At 34.7% G+C, this 23,011-nt stretch overlaps 1 protein-coding gene across 2 annotated transcripts in view; it reads left to right on the top strand.

The window, feature by feature from the left end:
• LOC116166654 (homeotic protein ultrabithorax) overlaps window positions 1–21,796 on the top strand; it is a 190,589-nt gene extending 168,793 nt beyond the window's left edge. For both annotated transcript variants that reach the window (XM_031481689.1, XM_031481690.1), the window contains one exon: window positions 20,434–21,796. The gene's annotated coding sequence lies outside the window, so the exon portion shown is untranslated. The remainder of the gene's footprint in view (window positions 1–20,433) is intronic.
• The last annotated feature ends 1,215 nt before the right edge of the window (window positions 21,797–23,011 follow it).

The following is a 23,011-nucleotide window of genomic DNA, read 5'->3' on the forward strand; positions in this document are numbered from 1 at the left end:
TACTACCAAGATATAGATCATATGAAATAAAAATGGCGTCGCTGTTAACAGTTTAAACTGACGTCTATTTTCCTGCACCAACCCCAATACTATCTGCATCTCGAAAGAAAATGTTTAGATTTAAAAATATTATTTTTATTGAACGCTGGTGTTTCGACCTTGGCGCCGCGATTTTACTAAAAAAGAAACTCGGTCGTCTCGAACTTACCATGAACATGCTTGAAACTACATATCATAAATTCGAGCTTCTAAAAAACTTTGCTTAATTTGGAACATGCCGTCGCCCATAATCTGAAACAGAAAACATTGCTAGGAAAATAAGTATGATAATATCATGAGATTTTCCCTGGTGTAACTATACGAAAATTCCCATAATTTATTGATTTTGACAACAACAAATGTAGCCACTAACCAAACTAAAAGTTTTTACTAACATCATTTCTTGAAAAATAAAAGAAAAGTGGTATTAATCATGTATTGCTGATTTAACATACTGATGCAAACACGAACTTACGTGACTGACTGAATAAGTTTATCACGATTTTTCCTAATTCCCACAAATTTTCAAGGCTTAGTGTTATATAAGTTAACTTCTTATCACACTTATCAGCATGTAATTAACAAGTTCGTGCACAGGTTCGAGATCTTTGTAAAATCTCAGCGTTGGCGGTCAAAGTAGTGAATGAAGCTTGAATTCGCCATCAAGATCTATCTAAGTAACATCTTAATACACTTTACTTTTATAAAAGAAATATGTGTCGCGTTATATACGTCTTGACTGTCTTAATCCCGTTTAGTAACGTATGTATGATAGAGATAAACAATAAATTCATTGAACTAATTTTAAGCACTTAACTACTGTTGAGAGTCAGTCGATTGTCTGTAATGATAACGCGACTAATATATTTACTTATACCGCATATGCCATTACCCAATGTTAACTTGCTTGCTCTTTGCTTGAAATAAAAGTAAAATAGACTTCAAGTACGTACATCACTTTAAGTAATTAATGTTTTACATCCCATCGTAGCAAATTAAGATAAACTTGATATGTTACGTTTTACTGTACATCTTTATTTTATATTATCCTTTAAATTAAGACATAAATTCAGTGCCTTTGTGCTTACTATTCTAAACAATAACTTCTGTAATGGAGGATTATTCGGTTATTTAACCTCTTGGCTGTTACAGCATTCTTCATTTAGCTTAACTTTTGGTTGTTTTCACTTTTAGACACATTCGAATACAATTGATGGCGGAAATATATTCCTGAAATTTACATTTGTTTCAAAGATAAAATAGAATGTTGAAAAATGAAATGCTTTATTCATAAGTTAATTAAGGAACACATTTGCAATATTCTCCACCAAAAATGTTTTAGTGTTTAGAATTTACATTTCAAGTTGATTCTAGTTAAACTAAGTTAAGTGACTGCATGACATGGCCACCTTTGATTACGTTTTCTTAAATTGATGAAACCGTAGAACGATCGATCGGTATCATGCTAATTCAGTTATGTACCCTCATTAGAGATAAATGTAAATGACATACGAAGGAAAGGTACACAAGCTGCAGCATTCCACTTTCTTTGGGAATTTCAAAGATATCACAGTCCACTGCCTTCTTTTTAACATAATTTATGCTTACATGCAATTGATTCGTTTAAATTAATTTGGTAATTAAACGTCATGAAGTAAAGACAATATATCATCCCTTCCTTTAAAAAATGTAGCAGCAAACCGCGCATCCGAAAGCTAATTGATAATTTGTATGTGTTGTATATCCGTCTTGGCGAACTCATACAATTTATGTATCCACCGGCTTGCTTTATGGCTATTTTGCAGAACTCGTTTTGCGGCCAAGATGTCTCTATCATCACGAGAGTAACTTTATGGTTATTCCGGGTTATTCTGAAGCAATTAGATTAGTCTGTTGTAATTCCAGTTTTTGCGAGAACTCGAATCGGCGACAGATGGTGTTTGACTTATTGCTCACAGTCTCGAATATGAGTTTTCAGAGTAATATAAGTGGCTTTGAATTTGCCTATACCGCATAAAGTAATCCATACCGTCCTTCATATTGGTTAATAAATATACATTCTACATTTGCCAGCGCACATTAATCAAACATATTATTTTAAAAAATCTATTCGTCTACACACGTTTTATACCTAAACCCCAACCTTCGCTTCACACAAAGACTTTTTTACTACTTATTCAAACATGTCCAAGGTTCTACGTTACCTTACCGTTACGTTTTATTGTACGCCATAAAGTATCCATTGACAGTTGTTAGGTCGGCAGATTGGAATCCTCTTTAGCTTCTAAATTAAATTTTCTACATGAAATCGGCCGAAACTTTCCCAATTTATAAATTCTGTCCGAAATTCTCTTGAGATATATTTTATGTAAGAACTCGTTACATAAGTACACTAGGAATTAAAGTGCTTTGTTAATTGCATGTACATATATACAAAACTAAGTTTAACGAAAAGGAACCCCAGTTTCTGAAGAGAGCCAATTAGAAGTGGCAAGGTAGATTTATTTCCATAGCAACGGGTTGCCTGTCTCGCGGTGAAGAATTGCTGGTCACATGGTTGCGTAGGGCTAGAGGGCTGTTATAGGGTGTGAGGTCGCCCCCGAGATGCGAAAATTGGGTGGGAGGCTAGAATATAGATTACCATTCGATAAGGGCACTTTAAGATTCGAGGAAGTGTATACGACAGAGATTTGTAGCCTTTTTTGCTAGTTTGCATGCGAACTGAATTTAAGGAAAATATATTCTACTTAACTTTTTTAACCGATTCGCTGCCCTTTAAACATTCTTTCTTAATTTTAGGTGACACTCCGTTAAACCACAGCGCAGCATTTTTTGTTGAGTAGTAGGTATTACAATAAGTTACCTATGCGTTTGTTTTGTGAACGTAATACAATTGTTTTATATGAACTGAATCTCACCTTGTTAAAAATTAAATGTGTAGGGTTCACAAAAATAAACTGTAGTTAAATGCGAACCGAAGGACTGAAACAATTCGTATTGGTATGTATAGGGGAAGGGAAAATTTAGTGCTCATAGTCAAGTAAACCAATTTGAAATAATAGCCTAAAATCTTTTAGGGGAAAATTCACAATTGACACTTCTGTATACCGTTCAACTAATAAAATAATAAAACAGCTAATATTCGTCCCAAACGGAGATGTTTATTAAGGGTCCGACGCCGACGCCTTTGTTCATGGAAACTTTGAATTTATATGCATGGGAGAGGTTAAACATGTATAGTAATTCAATTAATTAGTTACATTACTCTGCATCATTTCGACAGTGAACGGTTAATAACAAAAACTATTTGGATTTTTGCATATTTTTCGAGAAAAACGTACTGCTAATAATTGTGCGAATTCCTTCTCCCGGTGCGTCCGAGCGCTAACTTGAGATCTGAACATACAGATCTCTAACTCGCGAATGGAAAAACGTAGAAGGCGTAGGTTTTTTTAATTTTGTATAGGTGTAGGTATAGGGTGAACGAAAGCAAACAAATGCTTTCGAAAAATGAACTTCCTGTGTTTGCGGAGTAAAGGTAACTCGAGATTTTTGTTATATTGGAGATCCAGCGGGACGTTTAAAAAATAGACTAGATCACGAGGTTAAAAATGCTCGAGTTTAACCAATGTTGATTGAAAATATATGCAAACGCTTTTAGTAAAAATATACATGGGTCCCTGCATGGGTCTTACATCATTATGAAACTGACGGTTAAAAAGAAATATTCTTATATTAATATGCTTTGCCAGTGGTTCTTCTTATTAATATCAAATAAAACTAACCAAAGCCTTAACGAAGCAGTGCGAGGGTGCGTTTTGTGCCCCCTGGCTCAGCGGTCACAGCCGGCGTTTATTCTTTTTTTAAGTTTGTGACAAAACTACTTAATAGGTGGGTATGGGGATCAAAACAAGTACTTTTTCCAAATAAACCGAGGGTTCAACGTGTTTCGTTTGGGAGCCACCCTCAAAAAGGTGGTGAAATTTGCATGCCTTTTTTAATTTTGACAAAGACAGGTGGCACGCCTTGGAATAGGTTTTGGGGTATGCCTTTTTCGATTCGTCAAAACTCCCAGATATCAAATTTCGTATATTAGGGGTTGAGCCCTTTCGTGATAAGAATTGTGAAAATTCAATTGAAATTGCAAAATCGGAAAGGGAGTACCCCAAAACCTATTCAGAGGCGTGCCATCTGTCTTTGTAACTGCTGAGAAAAGAATTAAAGAAGAAATGCAAATTTCACCAATTCTTTAAGGGTGGCTCTCAAATGAAACACGTTGGACCCTCGATTTATTTGGAAAAAGCGTTTTGTTTTGATCTACCATCAAATTTATTTACAGACTTATAAGTAACACCCTGTATAATGCTAATTTGGTCTGTTCTGGGTTATTCCGTAGGTATATTTACACAGCGAGTGGCGCGTTTATTATTTATAAGAGATAGAAAAAATCTTTAAATACCTACAAAGGTTGTGGGGTTTGCCATAAATCAACAGAAACTACCTAGGTATAAGGTAAAAGAAATGTATATCGCAAAGTTAGTAAAAAATACAAATTTGGCAAATTTTTAATGAAACGCTCTGTATACTTTCCAAAAACTGAATAGATCCTTTCTTTCTGATTTCAAGAAATATAAATATGCTGAAATTTGTTTTGGTCGTTTTTGAATTAACATCTTGAATTTATTAGCAATACTTTGTTTAAATGAGATAAAGACTGCAGAAAATGTACCTATTGGAAGTAAGGTGATCATATCCAACATTTGTAACTTTTGGTTACATTTTGTTTTTGAAAATAAATTTTAAAAACTTAAACTTTAAAAGTTGATCTGGGTTGTTTCCAGTGTAAAAATACTAGGTATATTAATTAATAATAAATAATAATGCCCATTTGTTTTCTTATGGCAACTGTGGTTTGGTAAAACAATTTTTATAATATACTATATGTAAGAACTGCTAACCTAAAGCAAATGTCAACATATTATATATTTTTGAAATCGGAAAGAAAAGATCTATTAAATTTTTCAAAAATACATACAGGACGTTCCATTAAAAACTTACAAAATTTGCATTTTTTACTAACTTTGGAACAGGCTTTGGAATATTCATTTGTTTTTTTACTTTACATTTTCTGTCGTTTTATGATAAACCTCCCCACATGACAAAATTGTGCAACATTAGCGTTTAATAAACGTTTAATGGTGACTTGTAACGTTAGCGTATAAGTACCATTAACTTACTATTAACGTCACCGCGACTGCTAATGTCCGCCTTCAAGAACGTTTCTCTGTAACGTCTAAATACCTACGTTTAGCAAACGTTACATCATATAACACATTATAACATCAGCATTTAACGTTAATTGAACGTTTGAAACAAACGGCAATCCGATGTAACTCTCTTATGTTGTATAAACGTGGTACAAAAATGTTTATTAAACAATACTAAGTTACGTTTATATCATCCTTATACATTGACGGTCGGTATTATAAAGTCATATTTACTATTTTGTAAGCTAACAGTGTTGTTAAGGAATGTATTAACAACACCGTTAGCTGACAACAAAGTTAAGTCTGGCTTTATAATACCGGCCGTCAATGTACAAGGACGACATAAACGTAATTTAGTATTGTCACAGAATCTGTGGTATTGTTTAACAAATATTTTTGCACTTTGATACTAAAGTACACAATTTAAAAAAATTCAAATTCAAAATAATTCAAATAATTTTTTACCAGAAATTTAATGTATAAAAAATTATTTCATTCACATCAACCACTTCACAAAATTGTTAAAAATGTCCCACCATTATAAAGAATGCACAGTTACACACATATTTTCATATCATCGAAAACTCATTCTAACATTACTGGTGTAATGTTCATTAGTTCCTCTTCGATTGCATTTTGAAGTTCCTCAGTGATGTGCAGACGATTTCGAAAAATATTGTATTTCAAAATCAGAAAAAAAAATCTAACGGGCTTAGATCTGGAGAACGTGGTGACCACAATCCTCTGCTAATTAATCGATCATTGTAGAACTGTTGTTCGGCATCGTGGAGTTACCCGGTAATTGTGAAAAGAAAATACCTTGTAGGAAAACGTTGCATATCAGGAAATTCTTGATAGAATTGCTGGCGACAGGACTGAATGGAATACGTCCATGTTCCATCCTGTAGACTTGCACTTCGATAATGTTCCTTTAAGACGAACGCGTCATGTTTTGGTGAAAAAGACATTGTGGAAGATTCTAAAAAAGTAAGGTTATACATCCATAAAATAATTTACGTCTTTTACTTACTTTTACATACTGCTAACGTTTAGAAGGAGCCCTGGTAGAACTGTTTGATTTAAAATAAAATGATGAGCGTATAAGGTGGAAAATACAAAGAGAAAATCAACACGTAAAAATCGCCGTAAATGGATAGCTTATTCAGCTTATTTGTTGAAGTCGTTGTCGTTCATCCTTGATGATAAGCCAATGTCTAACCCAAAAAACTCCACAATTTTTACGCACTTAATTCAAACTATCCTCCACTTATTTTGAATCACATCAATCAATTCACAGAAAACCAACATTCAACAAACATGTTAAACTGCAAATGAAGATAAACCGAATGATGAGTCACCGACCAGCTATTTTTTCATTGCGCAATGCCCAAAGGCACATTTTTAATGTTACAAGAACGTTGCTGTAACTGTGCAACTTAACAGTACCAAAATGTCGTTGTTGTAATGTTAAGCTTTTAAAAGTTGAACTAACGTAGTTATATGTATGGTTCCGTCAACATACGCTAATAACATCACATTCCGTAACATTATAATGACATCGCAACAAGGTTTTGCATAAAAACGTTGTTAAAGTAATGTTGGTATAACGTTAGCCTTCTGAATGTTATTTTAACGTAATAATGTCCCGTTCCAGCGACGCAAGTCCAAAAGGTTACAATTTTTAACATTACAAAAACGTCGTATCCACGGTTTAGAAAGAAAAGCCATTCAAGTATTGTTAGTATAACGTGGAGGTTTTGTTTAATTGAGTTGTTTCAAAATGCAACATTCGTTTAACGTACCAAACGTTTTTTTAACATTTCTTGTCAAGTGGGTCATAACTTTTGTTTTTAAAGTCTCTTATACTAAACGCGTTACGTGCTGTCTAAATATACGGAATAACCCTGTACATACATATCCATTACAATTGCTGGAACACGGATTAAATTAATAAAAATTCATTGTTAATTGTTCTTGCCGGTCAACCTGTAGCGAGAATAGACCAATAGGGCGGAGCAAACCGCGCAACCAATTTCTAAAAATATTTGTTTTATCTATTAATAAATCAAACCAGTACTTCCCGAATTCTGGGTCGCGTCCCATCCTAGTGGGTAGCGAGCGATATTGAATGGACCTTAATGGGACATTCGCCACTGTATAAGATATGAATAAAAAAGATAGGAAGGATAAAATTGATATTTCATTTAGCTATTTATCATCCCAAAAATTTGAATAAACTTAAGTTACGGAAAAAAGTTAAGAAGTGGGTCCCAAGATTGAAAATGTTTGATAAATGCAAAAACGCAAAATTGCAGTTTTGTGGTGTGTCTTCTACAACAACCATTCTTTATTTAATAGCATTCTCCGAGTTTTCACTGGACCAAGTCTTCCCTAAAGTCAAAGGACCAACCTTTCACATCTAGAAAAGACGGAACGACGAAAGACGAAAGAATCACTTTGTGCGTTTGACATATTGGATTCCGTATTACTACTCCATACTCTAACTTTGATAGAACCAGTGAATAACTAAACCACCTTGTAAGTGCCACCTTCAAAATCAATGCCAGTATGAACTTCCGAGGCAATGCTAAATTTACGGAATGATATTATTTTGTTGCCTAAACTATCAGAAAATTTTGTTCTTCAAAGAATTGTTCTCTATGTCATCATCTGACAGCTTTGCAAATATTCAATGCTTTTAAAATATGTGCTTATGCGCAAAGTTAACGTTTATCAATTGTACAAGACTGGTTTTTGGAAGGAGAAAATTTAATCAATTTTTTTGGCGAAATCAAGGTAGATAATGCGGGTATGTGAATCAATAGTCCAGTAATTCTAGGAAATATAGAAAAAATAATTCTTGTATTTCCAATTTTGATGTGGTCGAAGGTCCCCTGACGTGTAATAAAGTCCCGAGCTATTTCAGTGCCACTGAAGAGAGGAGAGGGGGTTGAAGGTACAGTTTTGCGGTTTTGTCTGTATCTCAAAATTGGTGGGTCGCTGGAAATTTTTTTTTATTAAAATCGAAAGTTCATAATATTTTATACAACTTTGTTTTTACACTTTTTTTTCAAGAAACGCATCGTTTTCCAGTTATGGGCTATTGAATGTGAGACATTTTCAAAAAACTCACGTTTTCGGTCATTTTTCCTTTAGCTCGTTACCCGTTCTTTTAACGCACAAGTGGATGGTTTAAGGGAATTAAATTTCCTTCCGTTGACCATTGACATGTGTGGTGTTTATGGTCCGACAGTTCCCCATGAGGATCGTTTACGTCCTCTTCATCTTCTGCAAGGATTGGTGGAGATTTAAAGCAACTCCCTGGGTACAACTACCAACTGCCAACGGCACAGGCAACGGTGTAAAAAATGTCAGCTTCTTGCACCCGGCGAGCCCCGCAGTTGGTAGAACAACGGCAAAAAGTGGCTTGTAACAAACAAAGTGTCCATTGTCCATTGTCGCCTCTTTTCCAACTGCATTGTTCTGGAGTTAGTGGTTTCTCCAGCCACTGCTGAACTTGGAAATTGTACAAGTCATTTTTTGGCGTTGGTGTACTACCAACTGCGACGCTAGATGTGGGTGCAATTGTCAAGGGAGCTGTTTTAGCTCTCCACCATATCCATAGCAAAAGATTAATAGTAGACCATCGCCATGGAGAGAAATTGTATGTACATCTGAATTGGACATTATCTTCGCTCTTCGCTCACGTAATTTCACGTCATTTTTGTTGTGGGTAAAGTCGAACTGTCGAAACATAAACACCATACATGTCAATAGTTCACTTTTGCGTTAAAAGTGCGAACAGGTAATGACCGAAAGGACAAGATACCGTAGCTGGAAAACGATGAGTTTTTTGGAAAAAAATATATAGGAAAAAAGCTGTAGAAAATGTTATGAGCTTTCGATTTTGATAAAAAAATGTTTTCCTATGACCCACAATTTTCGAGATATAACCGAAAAATCGCAAAACTGTACCTTCAATCCGTTATTTCATGAAAAGCCTAGTCATTTTGTGAAACTGTGGCACGGTCCGTACAGTGTACTGTCTAGGGCTAGCCGATTGGGTTCCCCTCCCTTTCGAGATCGATAAATGGTCGATTTAGAGGGGAAGGGAAACTACCCCGCGGGGTGTAGTGCCGGCCCGTGTGACGTAGTTGAGTTGAAACTAGAATGCGGTACTAAGGGCCCCTGGTTCGAATCCGGGTTCGGACATGGATATTTGTAAATGTATAGTGGGCCGAGTTGTTAACTGATACCCCGCCCACTCAAAAATAAAGGCCGAAAATAAATCAATAAAATAAATTGTCAGCGTTTCACGAAATGACTAGGCTTGTCGTGAAATTAGGGATTTCACTAAAAGACTACGACATATATAATGTTTTTGAAGTGTTTATGTTTTTGAATGTAAGTAAATCGTGTCATTTATTCACGCAGTGTCCCTTTCTTTAATATGCCGTGCTCGTAGAATAGTCATTTAAACTTACTATTCAAGTGTTATAGTAACGTCAATAGTTTAGAACACTAAAGTAGAAAAGCTTATTGGTTTTCTCCAAGTTGTGTGACATTATTTGTTTATTTCCGTGTTTCTTATTTGCGACTATCTCATCGCATCGTCTATAAAAATACGTGCACGTATGACAACTTTAATTAAACGTACGCGTCATAAAACTGTGCTTTACCTTCTGCAATATAGAATAGTGGTCTTATAAACTGTTCACAGGTGAATAGTAAACAGCTTTTCAATTTTTACTTTTTAACAAATTCTTGGGGAACTAAATAATTTCATAGGGTTTATCTCGGTGTATTTCGTTCAAGTTACTTACAGACAATAGCGCACTGTTTAAATTTAGTGGTAGTAATCAAAAGCTAATAATTTATCAGTGCGTACATAAATCGTCTTTATGACAAGCGCCTTAATGTATCATATCACGCCATAATTGATTTATGGACTATTGGAAGTCACAAGCAATTGATTTGCATTAACAATATAAACTTATTTTGGAACTCATATTTCAACATTTTGCGTGGTTAATGATCTTTTAAAGATTTATTTTGTTACACGAAGCATAGAAACCTTAAATGAATTATTTATATCGGTATATTATATTTATGTAGGTATTTTTCTGATACAATTTACCCCATATACCTAGGACATTTTGCTTTTATTATACACGATTATACAACAGCGTTGTGGCCACAGACCGCGGATATATTTTTTTCGCATGACCAACTCAGACATTAGGTATACATGGTATTCTCTCTCTCTACACTATTCCTTATTATTGCAACTCGATTGCAAGAGCTTTTATTTTCGAAGCAATAAATAGGTAACAATTAAAATTTTGTTAAAGCGTTTCAAAGCAACTATCAATTTGCTTAACTAGTGACGACATGGAAAGGCGTTGAAATTGTAAAAAAAGACATTTACGTTTTCTTGATTAAGTGGTAGGTTATGGATGCAATAAAATTGAAGTCGCGATAATCAATGAAAGGGTTACAGCAAAGCTGCAATAACTATGAAAACTTTCTTTCTGTGAAAAGACAACTTTTAAACATGAAAGTCGTCTAGTTGGGAAAATGTAAAATTGTTTAATTTATAAAGCGAGAAATAAAACGGGAACGTAAAAGGTTGGCGAATATGGTATATATCTGTATAAAAAACACAATCATTTAAAATTCAAATAACAAGTGTAAATGACACCCCGCTAATTATGGTTTATCTTGTGCGTTCCCCACTCGTTAATCTTCATATAGTTAAAATTCGTGTTACAATGTTATCCAACACGAACTTTGTCTTTCTCTGTATTTTGCAGCGCCACTTGTTCGCATGAAAACGAAAATCGTTACGTGTTTTTACTTCGTTAAACCTTAAAACACAACTTGGTGAGTATATTATGATTTGTGACCATTTCCCTGCAGCCTTGAGCAAAAACTGTCACAAATTTGATAAAAATTCGCAGTTAAAAAGGAGTGGAAAATGTGTTGAATGTTTTAAAGTCCTAAAATATGTAATAGGTAAATTTTACGGCCATAATTTGATTTAAAACGTAATCGTTGTTTCTTTATACAAGAAGACATTGTCAACATTAATTTTTCAATTAAAACTGAATTGATAGTTAAGTTACCTTTTGCCAATAATGCTTATTGGCACAATTAAGCACATTTATGAATTTGTATTCGCTATGTAATGTACCACACAATTCTTTGATTATGTGTAACGCAATTGCTTTTAGATTAAGTGAGTCAATCAGCCCTGTGATGTATCAGTAATGGCAAACCTGCCAATAGTATATTAAGATACAAGTGTATAATCAAGTCATTAAAGCACGCGCAACGGGTTTTAAGGCACGACGCGAATCGGAGTGCCTTTAACGTTGCAAGTGCTTTAAAGGCCAATTATACACGTGTATCTTATTATTTTTAGCGCATTTTTTAAGAATTAAAAAAAATGTGCTATTGTTTGCGTTTTGTCGGTCCGTCCGTCTGTCCGAACCCACTTCTGCCGTTACGAACTACTTCTATGGGAACGGTACTAGAGTCCTAGAATTTTTGCAGTAGTTAGCCTATACCTAGGCCTATACCTTGAAGGTGTGCCAGACGGCCATCAAATTTCGCTGTCTAAAAGGGAGGCCCTCCCACGAATTATTTCCTGAGATGCTGTTTTTGAAAGTAAAACGTGTATAACTTTTACATACAACAACCAATTACGAGTAGTCTCAGAGTTTGCATACGCATGCCGTTAGTGGTTCCAAGTAAAACTGTTGGTTTGTACAAACTATAACCTATAACTATAGCCCTTCTTTCTGTCTTCTGATCAAAGTACGGGGTGAAGGGGGGTGGTGGTGGTGGTGGAACTAATTTTATCCTTCATGGTACTCTAATGAAAGGTCTCAAGGAAAGGAATTAATTTGTACCAACCATAGCCCTCCTCGACCTCTTATCGTGATCGGGTATATTCCCTTATAGCTCAAGAACGGATTGACGGGAGAGGGTACTCATACTCACAAAAGGCGATTGAAACGTCTGCAAGAAAGATATATATTGGTGATGTCAAAACAAAAGCTATTTCGATTTAAAAAAAGCGCTTTATCTGCACAAGAGTTGTGCACAACTTATACTTGTTTTATATGGCCGTAGCATTTTTTTAATTACGAATACAACGATGTACGGCACACACACAAAATTCGCTTTGGAACTTTTGACCCCATCATGGGATAAACCTCGTCAAAGAAGACTTTCCTTTGTCGGTACTCAGTTCTGACGCTCGGTTCACCCGCAAATTGCATTTGCATTCTTATCCACCATAGGATAAATCTGGTGGATTTTTACTAAAATCGATTCATAAATGGTCAAGAAGTCAAAAAGGCATTGTGAATTTTGAATCTATCAAACCCACATTTTGGCATTGCCTATCGTATGGTGTAGTCCAGGAAATGAAGGTTTTGATCAGGAAATTTTTTCAAAATAAATCGATTAACTTGAAATTTTGACAGTAGGTAGGGAATACCCTAAGGATCAAAAACTAAATTATACCAAAAGCCACTTTCACCTGGTGGAGGTAGCCACTCAATGTCAAGGGAGTAATTTTGTACATTATAATTTAACCACATGAAGAAATAGAAAAAAATACTTAGAAGCAAAAAGTGTTCTATACATTTTTTTGTGAAGTAAATACCTTTCGGGTTATTCGCGACAGAAAGCATCAGTTTTTTTACTACCACTACAACCTGTACGAGTATTAGGGAAAAATCAGAAGGGTTATAAAGTCGAGGCTCATTAATTTCTTCCCCTGCGCTAGAAACTGTTAATTGAAATGAACAAGGCAACTTTACCTTTAATAAATTTAGATCAACTAAATTTTCCAAAGTATCTACTGTCTGCATGTACATTAAAATAAAACAAACGCCTGGTAAGCTATGATAAAAAAACAAACAGTGGAGAGAACACTCCATGCTTTTGATATAGGGGTATCACAATCTAAAACATAATTTAAATAATAACAAGATTTAATAAGAAATATAAGAATGAATGTGTTAAAAAGTGAAAAAAAGGTTTCCACCTTTAGCGCATTTTCCAATTGATCAGTGCTTCCCGAAAGGTCATATAACGGACTATTTATATGCACAGGGGGTCCAAATTGGACACCTTCTTATGGAAACACCCTTTATTTAAAAACAACAATTGAACAACAAGGAACTCAATTACTACGTTTTTTCACCCTATATATTTTGGAGTTTTTGAAAAGACCGTAAAATTTCAGATGTATTGCTTGTTATATTTATATTAAATATTATTTGCTTTTTATAGGTCAAAATATTTTTAGTGCAGACATCTAGGTTTCCATGGCGAACAAAAGATAGCAGGGTTGTTGAACACGACAATTTCTTGGTTATTTCGAAGTTTTTATTCATTCCAAATATTTTTTATTTCAAACAACACCCAAAAAGCAAAAAAAACTCTTGTGAATAAAACAAATAAATAATATAATATATAAATAAATACTGCAGATAATCAAGAAATTGTCATCTTAAACGATGCTACCATCTTTTATTCGCCATGGAAACCTAGGTGTCTGCAATAAAAATTTTTTTTGTATAAAATGCAATATTAGAAATAATATTTAATAGCAATATAATAAATGATGCAACAAAATTTAGGAAATTTTATGGTCTTTTCAAAAACTAAAAATATATATAGATGGTCCATGTGAAAAAATGTAGTTTAGGGTCGTATAAGAAAAACTAAACACCCTGTATAAAAACTGTTGTATTCTACATTAAAAAAGTGCTCTAAGAAAGATTTTGCCAACCTCAAATATCTTTAATAATAAGAAAAGAAATCGACTAAATTCGAGAGTGTGCATTTCAATAAGCTGACGATTTAAGCGTGAGGTGAGAGAGTGGAAAGGTCACAAACTTGCAAAAAAAAACGTTACCTCTCCATGCTATGGAGCGTTGGAATTTTTTTTGCTCAAAGGAAATTATTCAAGAATAAAAGAAGTAATAATCTGCCGATTTCCAAACGCCAAAGTGAAACAAAACTTCAATGAGGTTCAGCAGTTGAAGCATGCCAGTTGACAGACGGATAAAGTGGCCATAATAGCGCCTTCAAACATAAGTCACTTTCGCCCGACCAAAAGGAAAAGTGAAGGTCGGTATACGCAAACTGCATCTCATAGCTTCGGTCTGATTGTACGGCGTGTTCCCTAAACGTACATTATTAAAAAGAGACAAAGATGTTCGTATTTACATGTTGCTGTACGTCAAGCTGTAGGTGTACCAGTCAAATATTTGATCCACCATGGCCAATGACACAGTCAAAATTAGGTATTGCTGAAAGTTAAACATAACTTAAATGCCATAGCAACCATTGCCTTAATAATCGTTGCCACTTTTTCGTAATTGTCCAAATGTCTATTCTGTACAGTTGCCATGGTTATGAATGAGCACATACTCCCGAAAACGTAATTTAAAAAGTAGACGCCACACTAAAAGCGCTAGTTTTACATTAATGAAAATTTTATTATATTTTTTACTGGCAGTTCGTTAACTTCTTCTCTTGCCTACTACACAATTTCTTTTCATTTCCAACATTCTCCAACCTTGAAACCACAAGTCTCAACAAAACTATACAAAACACATTACAAGAAATGAACACTACTTGCATTGTATTGCTTAACGTCTAGGACAGCTCACCACTCGAACTCATCGTGCCGTTCTCACCGAAGCTGTTCTTTCGTGGTTGCCCTCTTTTTCATTACATTGATGGGAGGACGGCACTCTCTTACTAACGATAATGACGCAATTTCTCGGCTGCACTTCCTTAGATGGAAGATGAGTTGGATTCTGATGGCATGGTATATGAAGCCAACTAGTTAAAATAGTCACGCTGCACCGGTCGTCTTGCTATACCCACAAAAAAAAAACCGCCGTGAAGTCGGTCCAATACTGTTCAAGTGCTTGCTACTTTAGACCGACATCGATTACTGTTGCCATCAGCACCAATTTAAATGTTTCAATGGTGCAATGTCTACCACGTGATGCATCATAACGAAAACCTGACCATCGTTGACTCCTCTCAAAAACAGCGGCGGCGTAAGCATACTAACTAGCATCGCAAAATGTGTACAAAGTCAGTTTGCTAGTGTTTTTTCTAGTGTGCATCTAACGAGGTATCTTGATGTTGAGGAGCTACTAGTTAAAAGGTCCAAATTCGCGACGGAAATGTCTTCTTCATGAAGTCGTGCAAAATAAATCTTAATTGCTTCTCCAAGAAGAAATGGGCTACAGACAACACCGAATACTACTCGCCGATGACGAAAAATTACTTCCTTTCCTTCCGCATCAATCCAAACGAGTCGAAGCACATCTCGATCACTGGATGAATGATAATTTGTTGATGATTTGTTTCCTTATGTTTATTTATTTTATTTATTTTGCCCTTATTTTTGAGAGGGCGGAGTTTCAGCCAATGCTGCTCTATCAACCCAACCCACTATACATTTACAAATATCAATGCCCGAACCCGGATTCGAACCAGGGACCAGCACCACAGTTCAGCTTTAACTGAACTGCGCCACACGGCAGGCTATTATTACTATAATTATATGCGAAACTACTCCAAACCGGTGCTTCTTGAATCCCATTATGATGTTTGGTATGAGCTGCACAAGGTTCTCTGCTTTTTCTGAGCTCTAAACCTCTGCTCTGCTCTTTCGCCAAAATATGAAAATAAACTCATGCAGTTTTTACACAATATGCTTTCAATAAAATTATCGGTAATTTTGATGCACTTGTGCAATTAATTTAATTTGGAAAAGTTATCTTCATGTTGCGGTTTCAGGTAAAATTTTATACATATAATATGTCATGAAAGTGAGTCCACCTGACTTGGAGGCATTAAAGAGATACTCGGACGCTGTGCGTCCTCGTACTTTTCAATAAGCCTCCGCGTCATGTAAACGACCACTTTCATGACTTATTATGAAAATAAGTATTCAATTATCGGAATTTTCGGAGCTGCCAAACACGAAGCACTGGGTGTACGGTTTTTGATTTACCAAATCCATTGCTGTTGCGATTTTCTCCGACACCTCCATGTTTTGTTTCTTCCTTGAATTTTCCTAAACTTCGTTTCGTAGAAATGCGATGAGGTTGGATAAGTGCTGATGAATTGGTGTACCTGCTATCTCTTGTACCGACGATGAACCACTACTCCGTAACTAGATTGCGAATGAAGTGCGAATGTCGAACGTTGCCATGCCCGTCGGAGCTCTTCTGGGAGACAAGATTCGATGAGCGGAAACAGAATAGCACCACAATTTTGACCAAAGAACGTAGATGAGTTTCCAACTGATCGTACAACAAAGCAATCTTTGGTACTGGGAGCAGTCCCAGTACCACCATTCTTAATGACAATTTTCAGCAACAGCCTTATGTAGATCTCGATCTGCAGATCTTCTCTTCCGTAACGGGATTACAGCGCATTGCTGTAGTTTCCGATAACAGCAGGGTAGTCCTCTACAACTCACAAGCACTCGAACATGACTATTTGACTTAGTTGCCAGCTTGCGATACTCTATTTTGTCGGATGGATCAAGGGATAAATAAATCTTCATGTACCTTCTTGAACTGAAACCAAAAGGTTAACCATTGTTTTATGGTGCCATCAAATTTCCCAAACTCGATATGAAGTAACTTGTACTTCCGTTTGAACGTTCGACCTACGGTCGGTTTCTCTAAAGGTACTATAAGCAGGACGCGCATTGCATCGGTTCGGTTACGATATCATCGACCGGTTCGGATCGACTACAATGCGGAACCGTGACGGTCAAAACGCTTGACAGGCGATCGCCAATTTTTGCCTCTTCGAGCATCATGCGTTGTGGTCAATCCGAACCGGTCGATAATATCGTAACCGCACCGACGCACGCAGTGCGCGGATGCTTATTTAAATGTTTGCATATCAAATCGATCGGCGGGATCGAGTCGTGTCGAGTCGATCTGAGTCGATTCAATGTGCGTCCTGCTTTATGCGACGCACGGGACGGACAAACGATGAGTTTTCGGCACGCGATCCTTAGTCTGGCGTCCTATCACGGTCGCCACTAATGTTGAGACGTTGAGAGTTTACGTAGCTCTAAGAACTCGTGTGTTAATTTAAAAAGCAGACGCCAGGATAAACGCGGGTTTTACGTTAATGAAAATATTATTCTATTTGACCTGTGATTCAACACCTCAATGCACCATATATTGGACACGAATAGAAAGATGTCAATAAACACCTTCAAGCCTTAGAAGGAGAAAAAATTCACAGATTTCGCAATCTCTGCAACCATCGGAGACATTGGAAATGATAACCGTATGTAAAACACAAACATGATGTAATATTATCACGGGCAATGTGCGAGAATTTTAGATTCAAATTAACAAAACTCTTGCGCACTGTGAAGTAAGTACCGTATCGACAGTACCCGCGAGTTTTCCTGAATCTACCGATTGCAGTCGAGTACGGTACAATCATCACTTGATGCGACACCACTGTCTTCTTTTCTGCTTGACGAAACTGATAACTTCATACCCATACAAAACATAAGATTTCCAATGCTAAAATGTTAAGGCTTTAAGAGGGAAATTCAAATTGGGCAACAATTATTTATGGTGATCTGCCAACTTTTCAAAATAAACATTATCCTGGCATATGTTGATATCGTGACACAAAAACAATTAGGTATATGCTTATTTGAACGTTTTGTGTTCAGTCATTGCAGCCGCTTGAGTCAACAAAAAAACATATGTAAAGCAAATTTGCAAACTTATATCTATACGTTTGTGCATTGCCGGGAACTAAAATTAGAAAGCGCGTTCTGAGCTTACAGATAAAATATTATACACAAATTGTGTTAAACATATTTAGCAAATGGTTTGGATAATATTAGTAATTCGACTTATTGCTGCAATTTATAAGTTTAAATTTCATTGCAGATATTTCATACGTATTTATATTTGGCTCGCTTTGTTAGCATGTACTTTTTATCTAGCAAAAAGACGGACTTCCGTTTTGATGTCTAAGAATCAGACGAATGTGATGCTGCTTTAAGTTTTACTATAAATGCAATTTGTTGAAGGATAACGGTCACATTCCACTGTTTTAACATGAATCCACACAGAGTTGGCGCCATTTCAATGAACTGTATAAAAATAACATAAATCAACCATTTATTATTTATTATACAAAATGAATGAATTTTATTTTTGCTAATCCCATCCTTCCATCCAAGGATATTAAAGTTTTTTGTGAACTATAAGTCAAATTTGTTTTACTTCGGTAATGAGTATTATTAATCGTGACTATCTTCATATGTAAGAAAAGAACCTAGGTAGACTAATATGAAGATTTACGTTCGTCACGGTTTGTTAAAAGTTTATTCTTGGCAGCGGATGGTGTTATGAGTGTTATGACTTATGAGCTTATGACATTGACATATATTCCTGTTTCAGTTTCAACAAAAAGTTTTCATATACCTACAACTCCTACAAGACTTTTGCCGTGTTGTTCATTTGTCTTATCAGTATCACTTAGCTCTATACTAAGCAGTGCTCATCCCGCACTGCTCAACTTTGTTTCTGGATGCATTTAAAGAGATGGATTGTTGAATTATTGGTGTTTTGTATAATATTATTATACGTCAAGATCAAAATAAATTTTTTGTTTAGAAAACCTGGTAAAATGATCTATTTTTATAAAAAACAAACTACATTCCCGGATTCCTATTTTTTAATAACTTAGACAGCAGACTATGTTTTCAAAAAAATTTCCTTTGGGCGATTCTTAACGATTTATCTACTAGTAACTCCAAATCGTACTAGTTAGATTAGGTACATACCTATCCCGTAAAAGTATCCGATTACTGTGAAAAGTAATAATTCTAGTACTGTACGTATTTAGACGAACCCTTACTAAACTGGCAAAATTTGAATTAAATTCAATTTTTGTGGTACTTTCAGAAACATCAAATAAGAATTTCCACACCCTATGTGTAGGCAATAATAATTCAAAAATTGTGAATAATTACTATTGGCGATTCATGTAGGTACGTATTATACCTACTGTATTGAATTTACAAATTATCTTGATGATCACCATGAAGTTCGTCGTAGTCAATGTATAATAATCTCTCTGCAGAAACCCATTTCTCATTCCTTTTACATTAAATGGACCTGCACGAAGTGTGGAAGTGTTGGTATTTTGTGAAATTATATCCATTACAAATAATACTCTCATACGGAACAGGTGATCGCTTACGTTCATCTTTGCAAACGGGAATATCTTGGCATAAACATTTTTGGCTGTTAATCAATAAATTTTAAACTATTCACATTGGGATAAAAAACGTATAAATCTTATTTTAATGTATTTACAAGGGAGTTTTTATTAGTGGTATTTCGTTACATTAATTTAAATATATTTGAAATAAACAGAACTGGAACGTATACGTTTTTAGTTGAATTTCTTGTAGTTTTATATGCAAGACAACAAACGTACACAATCATAAACACGGTCCATTTATATTTGAAAGTTTTATTTGAGAAATATTGCTCTACAACTTGTCAGAAAATAAAACAAAGGTCAATAAATTATTGATAGACGAGATGTGTTCATCCCGCCTACGAAAGAATCTCATGCAATGACGATATATTTTGATAAAGTATATTTGAGTTGAGACGGGAGTGTACAGTTTAGATTTAGAGTTTTGTATTTTCTTAGTGCGACCTACTTCGTGTGTAGAATAAAAGTTTTGGACTTTGTCGTCTATCAAATTGAAGTTTATTTGCTTAATGCCAAATAAGGCCATTTTGTTAGCAGCGCATGTAGCAATTGCTTGGTATCTTTTAATTAATTTGCAAATTAGGTAACCTTTCAATTATATGTAGTTTCCTAGTAATTCCTCGTCCACCGAACTGAAATTGGTGCATCCGCGCACAAAAACACGTTTTTAAGTTCAACGGACGCCTGAGGCAATCAGCAAAATCTGTTTCGTAATTGCATGAGATCGACTTGTAAAAATCTATATTTTAATTACCTATATAATATTGGCAATTGATAGTAATTCAATCAATTATTACAGAATCCGGAAGTGCCGATGCCTCATGCCTCCGATGAACCGGATAACGGTCCAGTTAACCATCCCACAACGGAAACCGCTTCGAATTTGGACATCGTCGAACTCGTACTTCTCGCTGGACTCGTATTGTGACAAATGTGTATACTTAGTGGTTAAGTGTATATATTACGTTTAAGCAACTGTATTTATATGATTCAAATACCGTATGAACTATGACCCTTGTTTCATTTAAGTGAAGAACTGTAACATTCAGTCGAGATACCTATGTAACTTAATGTGCCATAGATGAGCAAACGATATACGTAATTGAAGCTCCTAATAGATGTAAGTTGTCAAATATGTTTTATAAGTTAAATATGGTGCAAGTGTAACTTTTAAGAGCAGTTGTTAAAAATTTATTAATGTTTTTAAATTATTATTTTTATTTTTTTTAATTTTAATGTAACATAATTAAAGTCGTGAAATTCGAGCCAAAAATATGTAATGTTTATTTTCAAAGGTGCTGTCATAATTATGTAAATTTCAAACGTGGAAATTTATTCAGATTGTAGTTATTTTATATACAATCCCTAAAACCGTTGAGTGAAGGACTAAAACTTACAATCGATCTCTACAATATCATTGTATCTAATGTAGATTTTTTGTTAATTACGTGCTAAATTTTGAGGTAAAGTTGATGTTTAGGCAGCAGTGAAGTATAGACACGTAAGCTTTGATGGCCCAACCACACTGGCGAATTGTTATTTTTTATTATATTGTATATCAACTTTCTTGTTGAGTTTTAAAATTATGCTAATTCAGAGCACCGCTTGTACTAACTTAGTTTATACTTTTCGATTGATTGTAAATTAATAGATTTAGTCAAAATTGTGTATATAAATTATGGAAGACGAAACCTCATTAAGAATTTATTAAAATTGCAGTGTGCGTGATGTACCTAAAATGTTTATAAAATTTATATATCTATATTTATATATAAGAATTTCGTAATGTTTTGTATATTATGTTTTTAAAAGTATTTAAAATTAATGACAGCAACTCAAAGTACAACTTTAGGTATACGGTATACGTATTGTACTTACTGCAAATAGGAACAAAGTACCTTGCAAACCGGTGTGTTTGGGCAATAGTATTAAGATATAGTCTTATAATCACAAAACTCTGTATACTAAGCTGTAAAATTCCGATAGCCTAAGGATATAGTGTATACTGTTTGCTTAGGGTATTCTTGTTTGTTTTTGGTTTTATAAAATATTTGTTGCGTATTTGTTGCTCAAAATATAGTTTTCCAGTGTGTATTATAAATATCTTATTGTCTATCGTCCGTGTATGACTGTAATTTATTTTAATAAAAAGTCATATCAAAGTTCGTATTTTCACTTAATTTAATACCGTATCAAACCGATGATCAAACTGTTGTTATGTTGTACATTCGCGTCTTGCTATGAAAGAATGTCCTGCGTCATTAACTTTGAGTTTGAGGTTTAAATAAGAAAGACTGAAGCAGCGACATGCTTTCATGGGAAAGTTATCCTATCTCGATTATTGGGTGGATGCTTCAAACCTCGCAGATATCTATTTATCTGTACAACTGTACGCAATGAATGGTATCAAATGAATTCAAGACAAAAGATTTATAGGTAGCTTAATTATCGCATCTTTCCGGAAATAATTTTGATTTGTTACGTTACTAATAAATGAGAGTATGAGTATTTTTGCTACTAAATGTCTTCAAATAATTAATGTCTAAACGTTGTTATCAAATAAATCAATATTAATAGGCGTGCTCTACACAGAGCCTTTGAGTAATTTTAAAATATGTAGATATTTTATGTAAGTAACATGGGATACTATACAGCCAAAAATCGATTCATTTTGTTTAAAAAAAATCCAAGTTAACATACCAAATTATGTAAATTAGATAAGTAATTTACTGCTTTGCTAGGATAGCGTCGACGTGTTGTAAATCTTATTTAGATTTATTCTTTTACCAAATGCTATAAAGTTGAGCTCTCTATAAAAATATATGAATATCTAGTTACAGATTCATTCTCGTTATTTTAGGAGGGTTATTACAAATATTAATGGAAAGATTGTGTGTAGGTATTTTTCACAGGATTACTGAATTGCATAAGTGGTTCAATTTTGCTAAATATAATTTTAAGGGAGCTGTGTTAAAATCGAACATATATTAGAACCGCAATGAATCAGAGTTTCAGTTAAATCCACCTTGATGAATGTTTTTGGCTTCATGCCTGTATAAATCCTCAATGCATACCAATGAAGTACACTGTCCCAATTTGAATAGCGACACAGTGAATATATGTATCTCTTCTTTTGTAGTCAAAAACCATTAAAGACAATGCGCAGAGAGACTTACATTAACCAAATGAAAATATTTCTTTATATTATATGTGGCATTAAATTACTAGTGTCGTTTCGTATCAAATTTAATATTAATTATATTCCAGTTATATAAACTAGACTATATAAATTCCCTCCCTTAAATTCTAAGTTCTATTCGTATAGCGAATTTACTTAGAATCAACCTATTGATGACTTACTAAATGAACCGCCGATT

Source organism: Photinus pyralis, unplaced genomic scaffold, assembly GCF_008802855.1.
Source record: "Photinus pyralis isolate 1611_PpyrPB1 unplaced genomic scaffold, Ppyr1.3 Ppyr1.4_LG3b, whole genome shotgun sequence".
In the NCBI taxonomy this organism is placed as follows: domain Eukaryota; kingdom Metazoa; phylum Arthropoda; class Insecta; order Coleoptera; family Lampyridae; genus Photinus; species Photinus pyralis.